General features: G+C 37.4%; 1 protein-coding gene across 2 annotated transcripts in view; it reads left to right on the top strand.

The window, feature by feature from the left end:
- Nucleotides 1-5980: 5980 nt before the first annotated feature.
- The window catches only part of rnf24 (ring finger protein 24), a 34023-nt gene continuing 25721 nt past the window's right edge, over nucleotides 5981-14282 (top strand). The window contains exon 1 of one of the 2 annotated variants that reach the window (XM_032563077.1): nucleotides 5981-6428. The gene's annotated coding sequence lies outside the window, so the exon portion shown is untranslated. Of the gene's footprint in view, nucleotides 6429-12106; nucleotides 12216-14282 lie in introns of those variants that run through there. The other variant, XM_032563079.1, reaches the window with a different exon arrangement.

The raw sequence follows: 14282 nt of genomic DNA, 5'->3' as shown, positions 1-14282 counted from the left end.
ATGAATACTGCAGTACTTTATTGTTTTTTCTTCTTTATGTAAATCAAAAATATTTTTACATTTTCGAAAATATAATTTCTATCAATGTTGTGGATGTAATCTTATATCTATAACAAGAGTTGTACTGCTTCAATAGAATCCACAGTAAAGATCTTGTACTGGTTTTATTTCACCCTGTTGTGTATGTGCTATGTGACCGCTGCTACCTCCTGGATTGTTTAAAATTTCTGTTTGATTTCTAAGCAAAATCAGAGATCTCATAATAGTTTTAAAATAAACTATTAAGTGAAGTTTTGTTTTAAAAATGGACTGATGGCAAATACGCAAGAAATTGAAAATTCAGCTTTCAATTTCAGTTGTACAATTCAGTTTCAGTTCTTAAATTCTGTTTTCTGGGTCACACACCTCGGTGCAAGAGAAAGCTACAGAAGACTGATAACTTGAGAGTTTGGCCGCTGGTCATTTGACATGACGAGTGACACCTCGTCATGTCAAACTTCACCTGTGCCGCACTCCAGGTCGAGATGCCACGGGTTTGCTGAATATGACATAGTTCTGTCAATCTGTATTTAATTACTCTGTGGCTTTCTCAAGGATGCCTGACCCATAGCATTTAATTTAAGAAATGAAACTGAACTGCTATGCCATAAGCCACAATACACTGTAAAAACTAACTTTAAACAAAACTGAAATCATTTATCATAATTTGTGTCCTAAAATCATCTTGTATTTCGTCATGTTGTCTTTGTCTAACATAAATATTGTTTGTTGCTGACAAACTCTGACTGACTGTACCGTAGGACCTCCAGCATAGGTAGTCAAGCAAAGACATCACTCTAAAAGTTTAAAAATAAAGTTTTAAATAAACATAAACCCTGCTCTAAGCTTTAGTTAGACCACCAAAGCAGATGGAGTAGAAAGAACAAGCAATAAAAATGGATGTTTAGACTACAAGAGGAAGCAGACAAAGATAGACCAAAGCAGGAGGGGCCTTATAATAAATACAGATGCTAGTTTTACCTTTTGAAAAAAATAAGTATTTTAAGTTCCTTTGTGTCTGTGTTCCCTGGGTCTCATCCGGTGATCACACAGTGAGGAATAAATGGTGAATGATAACCCTTTGACCCAACCTGTGCGTGTTTCTGGTTTATTTTAGAAATCCAGGAAGAGGATGTGTGACTGTGTCACTGACTCATTCAGCAAACTGCAGCTGGAGATAGTCGTTTTAACGACCCATTACTAAAGGTCAGGAAGAACGGATACCTATTTGCCACCACATTTCCAACCAAAATGCCTACAACCCTCCTAGATTATATATTACGTTACTTAAGTATAACTGTTCAAACTCTGAATTTAAAAAAAATCAGAAAAAATCAGAATATATATATATATATATATATATATATATATATATATATATATATATATATATATATATATATATATATATATATATATATATATATATATATGTGCTTTTAATGTGTTGCCATTTTGGTAGCTCAATAAAAAGCACAGCTTAAAAGTAGCAGCAACATTTCCAATACTTAGAATTTCAGTATAACCACAATATTTTCTTCAGTCATTATTATTTTATGTTCACTCCCACAATCATTTTCACAGTAGTAAAACATAAGAATAAAGAATATACTTTATCATCATAATCACTCTTTTGATCAAAAATAGCAAAGTTTATTACTGGAAAAGGGATAAGTATATTTGTGAATAGTCGTATTTCAAAGAATTTCACTGTGGTCTTGTAACTTTGACAATGTTTTTAATAGTGTAATTTCTGATGCTTTGGGTGAAGTACATCACCCGGAACACACCACAACAAGGGTAAAATGTAGCAGTGGCAGTATCATGCTGCGGTGGAAGCTTTTACTTTGGGAATGAGTTTTTATTGTGTTTGTTTGTGTTACATTGCTCTTTTGATTAGCATTGTAGCACATTGCTCTAACGTAATCATCATCATAAGTATCAAGAACACTTATGATGACAATTACTTTAGATTTCATTTGTATTAGTATAAAAGTCAAGTCAGTATTGGAAAAAGGAAGCAGAAATGATTAAATCAGCAGTAAGTTAAGTGTTGAATATGAATTACAATAAAACAACAATATCTAACCAGGATCACGGTTAAGACTACTGAAAAAATAATAAGGTTAATTATGATCAACTAAAACTATAAGTTGATGAATAACAGTGAGTTATTATAATAGCAATAACTGCTGCACATAAACCTACAATCCTTTGAAAAGAAATTACTTAAAAGAACAGAATTTTATTCCATGTGCCTGCCCTGCGAAGTCAGAAATCTTCCGATGTTCATCTGGTCAGTGTTTGTCATTGGATAGCCCATCTTTCCACTGGACACTCTACTATGTTTGCCTTGGTGGGAGAGCAGCCAGAGTTATGACTGTGGTCCTATTACAAAACACACACTACAGCTGAGCAACCTTGCTGACTCGAAATGTCATGCCGCCTGCAGGAGACGCTGACTTTCTTGGATACAGTACATGCAGGACGTCTAACTTTCAGCGGCAGCAGCAGGTTTCCAAACAAAGTTGAACTGTGGTTGGTGTGTAACTCCAACAGCAAGGGCTGACTTGGAGTGGAAGGAATGTTGACCCCTTTGGGCCTGTGAGTTAAGAAAGTTAAGCAGTGTTGTTAAAGGGGGAAAGGACATTGACATGTTCATGAATTAACAGGGAACAGGGATAATACAGAAATAGAATATAATCAGGAACTGTGCACAACATTATTCACATTAAAACAAGGTTAAGTTAACAAGAGCAAGGGGATAATATCCACAAATCAGTAAGTCAAGCAGCTGATAACAGTTCAGCTGACTTATAAACACCAAACTGTTATCCTTGGATTTATAGCATTTGGCAAAGGCCTAATCAGTTCCATTGTCATATTTGAAAACATACAGCTACATATAAAGCAAAATAAAGTGAAAAAATGGTGGCAGCAACTGGAAGCTTGTTAAGGGAGATTTTTCCAAATTTTAGTGGAGGAGTATGTATAATTTTGGCCATGTTTGATCTTTTCTTTAGAGTACTTTTTTTTTTTTACAGTCAAATAAGAATATTTGTGGTCTACTTCCTCACTTTCTTTTCTTAGACTGTGACTTCCTTCATTTTTTCTGTTGTGAAGAGTAAAGCCGGCATGCACTGCACAGTGAAAGTTCTAATAGAGTGCTCGATTTTTCACGCTGTTGAAATGCTGCCCTCATGTGGTTTGAATTCTACATCACATGCAATTCAAAACTATCACCACCGGAGGGAAGCAAATCCACAAATTTGAAAAGTCTGACGGGGACCCATTGGAGTCTCGCAATTAAAATATAGCATTTTAACTCGCCTGAAACAGCTACCGCATTACATGGATTTACGAGTCTGGGGATGCAACACTGTTTGCAGAACAAACACAAAACATAACCATCAAAGTAGATTCAAACCGACACGAAACAAAAAAGCCCTGTTGGCAAAAGACTTGAAGCAACTGACAAAAGAAAATACTCACTTTTCTGCTTGTCATTTGTGTGTCTTACTCAAAACGTATAAATTCTTTGAATTATTTTTGATGAATCGAGTGCCTTACCATTCGTGCCTCTCTAACATTTTTACATGTAGCAACCTTTATGATAGAACAACAAAAACATTACTGTGTAGAGGAGAAAAACGACAAGTGATTTTCATTATTTTAAATACAAAGTTTTTAGTGATATTCAGTCATCTTTACTGTATCTCTATGAAATAAAACCAAATGCAATCAAGTGGTTTATTGGGTTGCATAACATGTGAGTGTTCATATTTACTGGTCTATTAAATATGTCACTTTATCCTGAACTAACTAACTAACTATCCCTGTAAAATTAGGTAAGTTTGAAATGTAATCTTGCAAATGGAGAATAGTAATACTCTTTCAACTAAAATATGACATTATATGTATTACTGTAAAATTCTGTTCTGCACAATAGACTTGGTTGTTATTTATTTAGTTTTTAATCAGTACATATTATTAACATTTTCTCACAGCCATAAAGATGGTTGGTGGTGTGTACCTATAGCACACGCTGCAACTTCCTCCGTTTAAATATGAAGCCTGCATCCAGGAAGCCACACTTTGGCCACCCAGCCCTGTTCTTCATTTCCTTTTAAAGCAGTGGAAGAGCCCCACCATCCCCTGATGCACATCACTATAAGTGCATGTCAATGAGGTGCAGATGACAGGAGTGCATTGTGAGATGGCTGCTGAGTGGGAAGCGCCATGTGACACTCCTGAATGGGCTGCCGGGGGTTGGCAGGAGGGAGAGGATGGTGACATCCACAAAGGCGCATTCAGGAACTACAGACTAGGTACAAGACTGGCACTGGTCCTCCTTTCCTTCCCTGAGACAGCAGGAGGAGGCTGTTTCTTGGTACGGACTGAATGGAGGAATTATTGTTGAAATAATAGGGGAGAGAAGGTTTATTATCCCCATATAGCACTTCCTTCAGTCTCTACATTGTGTCACTACTTCATTGTGTGACTTACAACCTTGTCTTGTTCATGTGACCTCAAAGACCTAACGGTGTTTTTAGCAAGACAAACTTTTTATGAACACACGCACAGTCCTTGTAAAAGTGTTACTAACCTTCACTTTTTCTAGTGTTACAATCACAAACTTTGGTGTACTTTCGTAAGGCTTTAGAGGACGAATCGACTTTAAGTAGTGCATAAGTGAAGGAAAACGATGAATGATTTTCAAAAATGTTCTGCAAAGAAATATCTGAAGAGGTTTGGCATGAATTTGTGTTCAGCCACACTGACAGTCCTTTGCAGAACCAGCTGGAGGAAAATGCTCCCACAGCACGAGTGCTTTGTTCACCAAGTCTCATAATGTGAATGGTTTGTTCAGGGTGATGATTTTTGCATTTGTTCTGCAAAGTTTGTTTGGTCTCGTCTAACCAGAGCATTTTGATAAATGGCATGAGGGAACAAGGACTTCTTGTGGCTTTTCCCCCCACAACAATAGTTTTCTTTTTCTCCCTCCTTCCACAAGTACCAGATGTACAGAGTGTCCAACTAGTGGTTGTGTTGTCACCACATTCTTTTTCCTGAACTGTGGATCTCTGTCATTCCCCCAGAATGACAGAGGCCTCTTTCTTGCTTTTCTGATTAACGCTCTCCTTAGCAGTTGTGCCATATTTTCTTTACATTTTCAGATGACGAATTTAATAGACGATCAAAGCCTTGTATAATATTTTGTTACCTAATACAAACTTAGTTATACTTCCTCTCAGGCCTGTCTGCTACACTTTGTGAAGATGTATGTTCACAGATGTTCTCTGTGAGCAAACTTCTCAGCCATTTAGAGAACAGCTGCATAAATTCTGGCAGTACACAGGTATGTACTAATTACTAATTAGTGATCGTTGTTAAACTATGTTAAACCAATTAGCAATTAATTCCTAATTGGTTTAACCTGATTTGATTTGGGGGAGATGAATACAATGGCATAGCACAGTTTTCACATTTCTATTTTTTAAATTAATTTGGAAACCTTCTGTCGTTTTCCTTTCACCTCACAATTAGGCAGTACTTTGTGCTTGCTTACACAAAAGACCAAGGTTGCAACCTGACAAAATGGGAAAATGTTCAAATAAATCACCAATTAAATCTAATAAGCATGGATAATAATTTGGATACTCTTAACATTTCTGAATAAAATAATAATCTCGACATTTTTACAGTTTGTTTACACTTCCAGTTTGACTTCCTGCATAATGAAGTTCATTCTTGAGGCGAAATCTATTAACTCTAAATGTACGACTTTGTTTTAATTTTTAATCACCATGCATCTTCATCCTCCTCTCTCAGTGTAGCATCTCATCCACAATGCTCTCTGTGCTTTAATCCTGCATGTAGCTCCACTCCTCCTCCTCCTCCTCCTCTTCCTCCTCCTTAGCCCCGATCTGACTGGGAGGAGGTGGGATCTACCCACTGGTGGTAGTGGGCGAGTAACCGCGTACGTGCAAGTCGTGCAGACTGCCAAGGACGATTGTCGGTAGCCAGAAACGTGAGTTTTCTCTTCGTTAACCGCGAACCCCTGCTTCAGTAAAATTCATCCACTAGGGACCATCCACCTTCTCGAGTTCGGACCAGTTTATTTTAAGCGATCGGATCCTCCAGTAGCAGCAGAACGTCACACAGACCTACAGACAGACAGACTGACGGACGGGTGGAGCGGAGCTGTGTTGTGTGATGAGGAGGAGGTAGCCTCGCCGCCAAGCTTTGCGTAACATCCAGATAAGAAGAAGGGGAAATTTTTTGTCGTTTGGACTGCTTTCAGTTTGCTTTCAGTAACAGTCTGGTTTTGTGAAGAAACACACAGCAGAGATCTAAAGCTACTAAAGGAGCTGAAGGGGAAATCACCGGTGAGTCTCTGTTTATGTTTCTTAGCTCACATTGCACTCAAACAGCAACTTAGGGATGATGCTGCCAACTTTAAATGATCTTAAATTGATCTTAGCTGCACTTTGAGCACCAAAGACATCATTTAAGGTCACAAATACTTAAACATGAACAAGAAGACTGCTTTATTCTGGCTAAAAGCTTCCTAAAACGATATTTAATAGCTTAACTCGGTCAGCATAACGCTCGCGTTATAAGTTATCCTTTCATTTGTAGCAGCTAAAAGGTTAGCGCTGCTCTGCTAGCTTAACCAGCCTCCTGTTTGTGTCCAGTCCTGCTGTAAAGCAATAAAGTCTCCGAGGATGAGTAAGATACGGAGGAACGATCATTTCAAACCATCCGGGTGTCCAGTTTAAACAAATGACAGCAATTACGTCGATGTAATGGGTTTTACTCGGGAGCATCAACGTTGGTGTACAGCTAAACTCTGACCCAAAACCAACCAGCCAGTTACAACAGCAATCACGTTAAAGTCCAATTCTTCATAATGGAAACAACATTAACGGGAGCATCTACGCCCCTCTTAGCTGGGGGCTAAGAGGAGCCCCCCTTAGCGAAGCAGACCTGCTACTGTGAATCCTGTGCATGTGTGTGGACTCATCTGCCATTTCACTGCACCTATCGCTGCTAGGTACTGAAAATGGAGCTGACCCTTATGAATCAAACTGCGCGAAGCTTCATATTTTTAGTGCCATCAACTGGTTTTGGGAAGTAATGGTTTCCTAACCAGACCGCACTCTTAAATATAGAACATACACCAGCAGGCAACAGCCTGCACGGTTTCTTGTCAGTCTGTATCTTTAAACAGGAAATTGAAGATTCCTCTGTGGCAGGGTGGATCGGATCCAAAAGTTCAGGTTTGTTTAACTTGATCCTCCAGGATCAATAGGAGGAATGGGGTATTAGTTGTCCACAAAAGCAAAACGAAAAAAACAGAACACAGAGCCTTACCAGCACATCAAGAAAATAAGATAAATCTAAGAAGGGTCATTTTCTTCTAAACTCACTCAACCTTATGATAACTGACCTAGTTAGTTATCATAACTAGGTGCTAATGCATAGAAAGGAAGCTATCAGAACGAATATTAAATCTTTAACCTGCTGATTTATCACAAACTCTGTATGAGCGATGAACAACAAATCACAGAAAACATTTTTCTTTTAAATGGCTTCTTTCAGCTCAGTGTGTTCTCTGATTTCCTCTTTAAACTCTGATACTGAAAACAATTAACTTTGCTCATTCACTTTATCATAGCATTCACAAGGAGGAGCACTGCTTTCCAAAGGGGTAGCACTGATTTGTGGTGCATTTACTGAATGGAGAAAGATTGGATTTTTGAGTTGTCACTGAGCCAGTCCAGCTGAAAATCATCTGATTTCAGTCAGTCTCTGATACTTTGGTTCATTTCTTGTATTGCACTATCTGAATGTGTATCACCAACAACATTTGTGTCAATGTATCAGTGCTATTGTGTAGAAAAATATATTTCACCTCTGTTGTTATCTGGTGCTGTTTTTGTATTATCAAATATCCAGAATAGATACAGAAACAGCGTACTGTTGTTAATACACTTAAGGGCTGCAGTTAAACCCAGCCAGGCATTAAATTTATTAAAATTAAGGCCTATTCTATTGTGTTGAGGAAATATTACAAGAGTAATGAGCCAAAGTGAGTTGGCACAGCGCTTTTCTAGTTTGGGTGCGATTTGCATCTCAAGTGCTTGCTTTGCTTACTTCATGAATCCATGAACTCCTATGCTTGTCTGTACTGAACACATACATCGAAAGTCAATCTAGTGAGCAGCAGGTCCAAACACTGAGATTTAGCAAAGGTTTGCCCCAAATGGAAATAATTATCACTTAATATAACATACAGTTGAGATGATATGAATTACTGTGGATAGAGTATCTCCAAAAAAGTGAAAGTGGCCTGTGGGGTCATCTAAAGTCATTCTCACAGGAATCAGATTTCCATTATCTTTGTCCTGAGCCGAGTTATTTGCACTCCTAGCGGGTCTTCTGTTGTTGGATTTATATCAGTCAAGTTAATTTCTTATTAGTTGCTTCAGTTCTGCATTTAGGATGATAGATTGTCTGTTTTCTGCTTTGACCAAGCCCTGCCTCGAGTTACCCAGCATGTTTTATTTAGCTAGTTGTTTTTCAGGTGTACTTTTTTCCCACATATTATACACAACTGCTTCAGACCCAGATTATAGGGTCACTGAGGTGCACTCAGTAACCCTAAATCAGATTATCCATATAATGCATTCATCAGACCTCTGATCCAAAACCTGAGGTTTTCCTGCTGTTGCTTTAAGAGATTATTAAAAATGGCTTTCATCACATTGGCACATTTCTAGACTGTAAAAAAACTACACATATTATTTTGCACTTAACACGAGGTAGTTCATGGGTAACTCCAACTGAACTTCCTTTAAAGTCAAGGCAAGCAGCTGCCAAACTGGTCTGTCTTCATTTTCTTTTTTCAACATTTGTCTTACAAAAGACAGACACTACAGCCAACCATCAAGCTCAAATTTTAACATGGCATTTTGAGCAGAATAGAAAAACTGAGGTGCCCAGTAATTATCTGTTGGCTTGAAATTCATAGCATTCCTTTAATAAGGTATGTAACTCTTTTCAAAGGGGAAAATAAGTCATGTATAGCTGCATGTGTTTTTATACCAGTTATGTAAAGACCAAGCTAAAGAGGAACTAAACATTACTACTTATAGTGTAGACAAGTTCCTCCAGGCAAAGGCTTATTTAGTCAAATTACATAAAAGTTTTAATATTTACTCTAAATGTAGTTCTTGTCAAAAACTTTCCACCAACAACCTTTCCTGCCTGACTTTTACAAGCTGGACTGCCTCAGTACTTCCGGTGCAAAGAGTCAGTGCTTACCAAGGAGCCGCTTTCACATGGACTGCTGCCTTAAGATTTTCTGGGTATTTTCCAAAGCAACTGCATGTGGCAACACAAACCTCTGTAACGTGTGCTTCGGACTTCTTGTGAAATTTTGTGCGACAGCTATGTAGTAGGATTCTAGCTGGAGTATTGCAATCAGTCGTTATTGCAAGCATCCATTTTGTTTCTGAGTGTAAAAAGTCTCACAAGGTGGTGCATTATGAAAAAAAAGGCAAAAGAAGAAATGAATTAAGTGGCCCTCCAGATGTTTTTTGTGATGGCTTTATAATCTATTATAATAAAACTTAGTTATGACTCAGCAAGTAACAATTTTGTTGCCAAAGTAAACTGAAAAATATATATATATTAAATGTACCACAGAATGATTAGTACGTTTTTGCAAATATTTATAAAAAAACATTACTTAGTGTCATTTTTTGACTTTGCCTTTAGAAACCAGCGTCAAAGGATTTCTAGGATGATTTCTGATCATCTTTTGATACTGATATTAGCCTTTTCCAATTTCCTAATAAGTTTTACATATAAAGAATATTGAATATAGCTGAAAAAATCCAAAATGTAACTGTCTTGCAAATTTGTATTTACTTATTTAATTTTTTTGACAACCAAACTAGATATCAAAGCATTTACTCATCTAATAGACAAAGCTCACTTTTGTTAAATACACCTCAAAAAATAGAAGAATTCATTATTCTTATTTTTTGACAACATTAATTCAAAAATAAACAGCATCCATTATTTTCTGACTGTTTATTCATTTATTCAATTTGCAGCTAAACTGAATCACTAGCACTCCTAAATAAGGACTGCCTGACCTCAGAGACTTCATGATGGACAGAATCTGGCTCTGCAAAAGGACAAAAACAGAGCAACTTTCCTATACTATGCCCATCCTCAGTGCTGTCTGCTAATGCCCCCTCCCTTGTTTAAATGGTTAGTTTGTATTTTCCTGTTGAGAGTTTTTGTGATGTTCTTTTTATCTGTTCTTCTTATCTGATGTTCTTTTTATCTTTTTATCTTTTTGTGATGTTCTTTTTAAGTGGTGTAAGTTGCCTTATCTGTTGTGGAAAGATGTCATAGCACCGTAAACTCGATGGAAAATCAATGTACTTTGATTGGTGGAAGCTAACAGCATGTCAAACGTAACAGTTTACAACAATTTAACAACAGTCCGCTGTAACATTTGGTGCAGCTCAGTTCAGCTGGGCGTCTAGGCTCCTATGTTTCGTTACCTTAGGTCAGCCTGCTGGCTAATTAGGGCTGTTGTAAACGAATATTTTAGTAATCGAGTAACCGGATAAAAAAAATTGCTAAAATAAAATATTGGTAAATCTGGCATAACACCAGTGTTACTATCAGATATCAATATCAGTCCAATTTTTCAAGCATATTTAAGCATTCCTAACAATTACTTTTTTGTAGTTTAGAAAATTAACCTGTAACAATAGACGCTCACTTTCTAAGTTAACCAGAAGAAAAGTTATAGAGACAACCAGTAGACCAGGGTACGAACCTAAGAATGGGGGGAGCAATACGGGATATTTATGGCACCTTCGTTTGTCACACTCAGAAACTCATCGACCAGCCATGTACCGCCACAATGATTTCCGCCACTCGTTTGTTCAGACCAGGATGATATGAAATTTATTGTGCAGTTCATCCATAAAGCCACACTTACGCTGTAACCATCAACTACTCAGCCGCACCACCGTGTTCAGTCTACGCGCTCATCTGTATAAATACTCCTGCAGCGCTCTTCCCACCGTTCGCTTTGAACCAGCAGTAGTGAAAACACTAATCACTACGAGTGTTTTCACTGAAAAATTGTCAGATTTTTAGTTTATGACCTAGAGGTTACTGATTAGGACCAGTCAAGGATCAAATCATTTAATTCTGTAACTGAGCCATTCTGAAAACCTTCTGCGGGTCAGCCATGGAAACATGTCTCTATGTCAACTGTTTTGGCTTAGGTATGTTTAAAAAGTTGAGAAAGTGTATTTCTAAAGCCTACACATTCATTGAACATTCTTTAAATAAGCACTCATTCTGAACTAGCTAGTGGTTAACTTCTAAATTATGGTACTCAGTTAATCTTTATTTTGATCCACCAATTATATATTGACCTCCCTCTTGTGGCGGGTGGCCAACTCCGACAGAAATTTTTCAGATTTGCTGAAGTGAAACATAGAGTTGTTCATGGGGGGAAAAACACTAGTGGTTGGGTTAGAACTCTGCACGTTTATTTTTTACCAACTTAAGGTCAGATACTGTTAAGAGCTGATCATCGTTGGACTTCAGTGAGGCTGTTTTTAACTTACTACTTGTAATACTCCCCCTGACATAACAAGTTTTATTTTTAGTGACTGTGACCCATACTATGTTGACCTACGCTCTGCTTTTAGCAGCTGAAGAAACAAACTTTGGTACATTTATTAACGCTTGAATGTGACCTTTTTTTTTTTTTTTTAAGTGTCACTGATTTTGCACCATTTACAACTTTAAAGCTGAACATTTTCCCTACATGTTGATTTAATGAGGCGTGGTTGCTGAAACAAAAACTAAATACACATGCCGGAAATTACAATTGGGAGTCAGAAAAGAAAGTAAAAGCTTAAAGTTTGATGGTAGCTCATAATAAGGTGACATTGAGTACTGTTAAGAGGAAAACGAGAGGGTCCTGAGATGGTAGTTGATGTAAGTGCCATGAGACAGCTGTTTGTGTCAGTTCTCCCATGTTTGTGTCAGCTTGAGTTACCCTGAGTCCTCTGAGAAATTATGGCGAGCAAAGGGGGAAGGAGAGCAAACCACCAACTGTAGCGGAGGTAAAAATAAATAATGCTTTTTTTATTTTTAAGCTTGTTTAGGGTGAGTTGCTGAATTTAGCTTCAATAAAGCTAAGTATTGTTGTGAGAAATGCTTCTTTAACCTCCAGTGGTTCTATTTTGATTAGCAAATTTTGAGATATTGCATATTTTTTAAATCAATTTCAGGGATGTTATTGTTATCAGTTGTTTCATCATTACTCTGAGTGTTTTGTCAATACCTTTTTGTTTCTATAAAGGAAAAAGCTTTCTTTTACTTTACCAATTGCAAATTTTCCACCAGTTGAATAAATCAGTTTGAAACTGAGCTCTTTCTTTTGGCAGTAAACAAGTCAGTGATGCTGAAAATAGCTAACTTTTGGACTTCTTCCTGCAGTTAACAACTTCATTACCAAAGAGTGTTGGTCTGGTAGAGCTTAGATGATGGTGCGTTCACTGACCAAACTGAAAAGTGTCCAGTTATTCAGTTACTTGCCGCATCTCTAGAAATACTGACTTTTGTATTATTAACAACTATTTGAAATGCTTTTCTATAAACCAACCACATAAAGCGCTACACCATAGATCACCTCATCCATCCACACTCACTATTGCACCCGCATTTCCTGACAGACACACAGATTTTTGTGTTATTGTGAGTTTATTTGAAGACTTAAAAAGTTCTCCTACCACAATTATGAACAAAAGACTGGCTAGATGAGGTGACTCTGGCATGTGTCTGTTTTAACTTTCAGTGGTTTGAAAGGTAAAGTTGGTGAATCCATACTAACTTGACTCTTTTATCGTGTCTGTGCTCAAATTGTGCTCAGATCACTTGTGAGATAAACCAAGAAATAAGTAAATGAGGAGAAATAAGTGGTGTACTCTTCTGAATAAGTCACCTATTACTTGTTCTGTATAAAAAACGCTGTAATTAATGGATCTGCTTAAGCTTTGCATTAAACCAACCTTCTTTTAAAACATGATGTATATTTGGTTTGACACTATGTGAGTGGATTACATGTGATTGAAATATCATTTAATCACAGGCACATTTTAATGAGCCCCTTCCTTGCCCTGTGGGGCCCTGGTGTTTGTTGCTGCCCTTTGGCATATAAAGTTTCAGATGAGCACATTTTGTAGCAGCTAGTGGAAATTTCCACTTCTCATTCAGATGTTTAACTATTATTCAGTAGACTGCTGACAAGAACTACTGTACGAAGCCAAAGTGAAAGTATTTACAGGAAGCATTGTGGTATTTGTTAAAAATAACCGCATGAACTTGAAAAGTAAAGTGTGGAGTGTTTTTTAGGCTTGGCATTTTTACTGCTTCTTTGATTGAAAACAGTGGCTGTCTGACTCATCAGCTGTTTGAAATGACAATTTGAGGCATATAGGCTTAGGAGGTCATTGTTTGCTCTTGTAATATGTGTGCAAATGGCTCAGTCACAATAAAGGATAACGTCTGGGCGGAGAGGTGGGTGGCTGTTGGGTTTTATTGCAATTGATAAAACCCTATAGTCTGCCAAGCATGACAAATAAGTTATGCAAGGCTTAACTTACTTACTAAGGAGGATAGGGAGGCTAATTGTTTTGTCTACGCTAAAACAGCAAAAGACACAGGAAATCCAGCTGTGTGATGCAGGACATTCAGTTCTGTGTAAAAGTATTTGTTCCTTCTATAAGCTTTTATTTTTCAGAATTGCAAGGTTCATATCTTCATATTGTATTATCAAACATAACCTGGGTAAATACAAAAAACACTTTTCTAAACCTAATACCTGGCTATTCTACTATTTTCAGCAGTAAATATACCATTATTAATGGCCAGTAATCGGGCATCAGTTTTTACGTTGTTGTTGAGGAAATTTGCCTCACTCTGCTTTGTGGATTTGTTTTATTTCAGCCACATTGAAGGGTTTTGTTTATAGTCATGCCACAGCATCTCAATTGTATTTAAGTCTGGCCTTTGGCTAGGCCAGCCCAAACCATGCCTTTTGTTTTATTTGAGCCTAATTATTTGAGCTGCTGGTCCGCATTAGATCATTAAGCATAAGTCCTCTTAAGCCCAGACACTAGAGCAGAATT

The sequence above is a fragment of the Xiphophorus hellerii genome, chromosome 5 (assembly GCF_003331165.1).
Source record: "Xiphophorus hellerii strain 12219 chromosome 5, Xiphophorus_hellerii-4.1, whole genome shotgun sequence".
Classification (NCBI taxonomy): Eukaryota; Metazoa; Chordata; class Actinopteri; order Cyprinodontiformes; family Poeciliidae; genus Xiphophorus; species Xiphophorus hellerii.
This window is presented reverse-complemented; position numbering and strand designations above follow the sequence as displayed.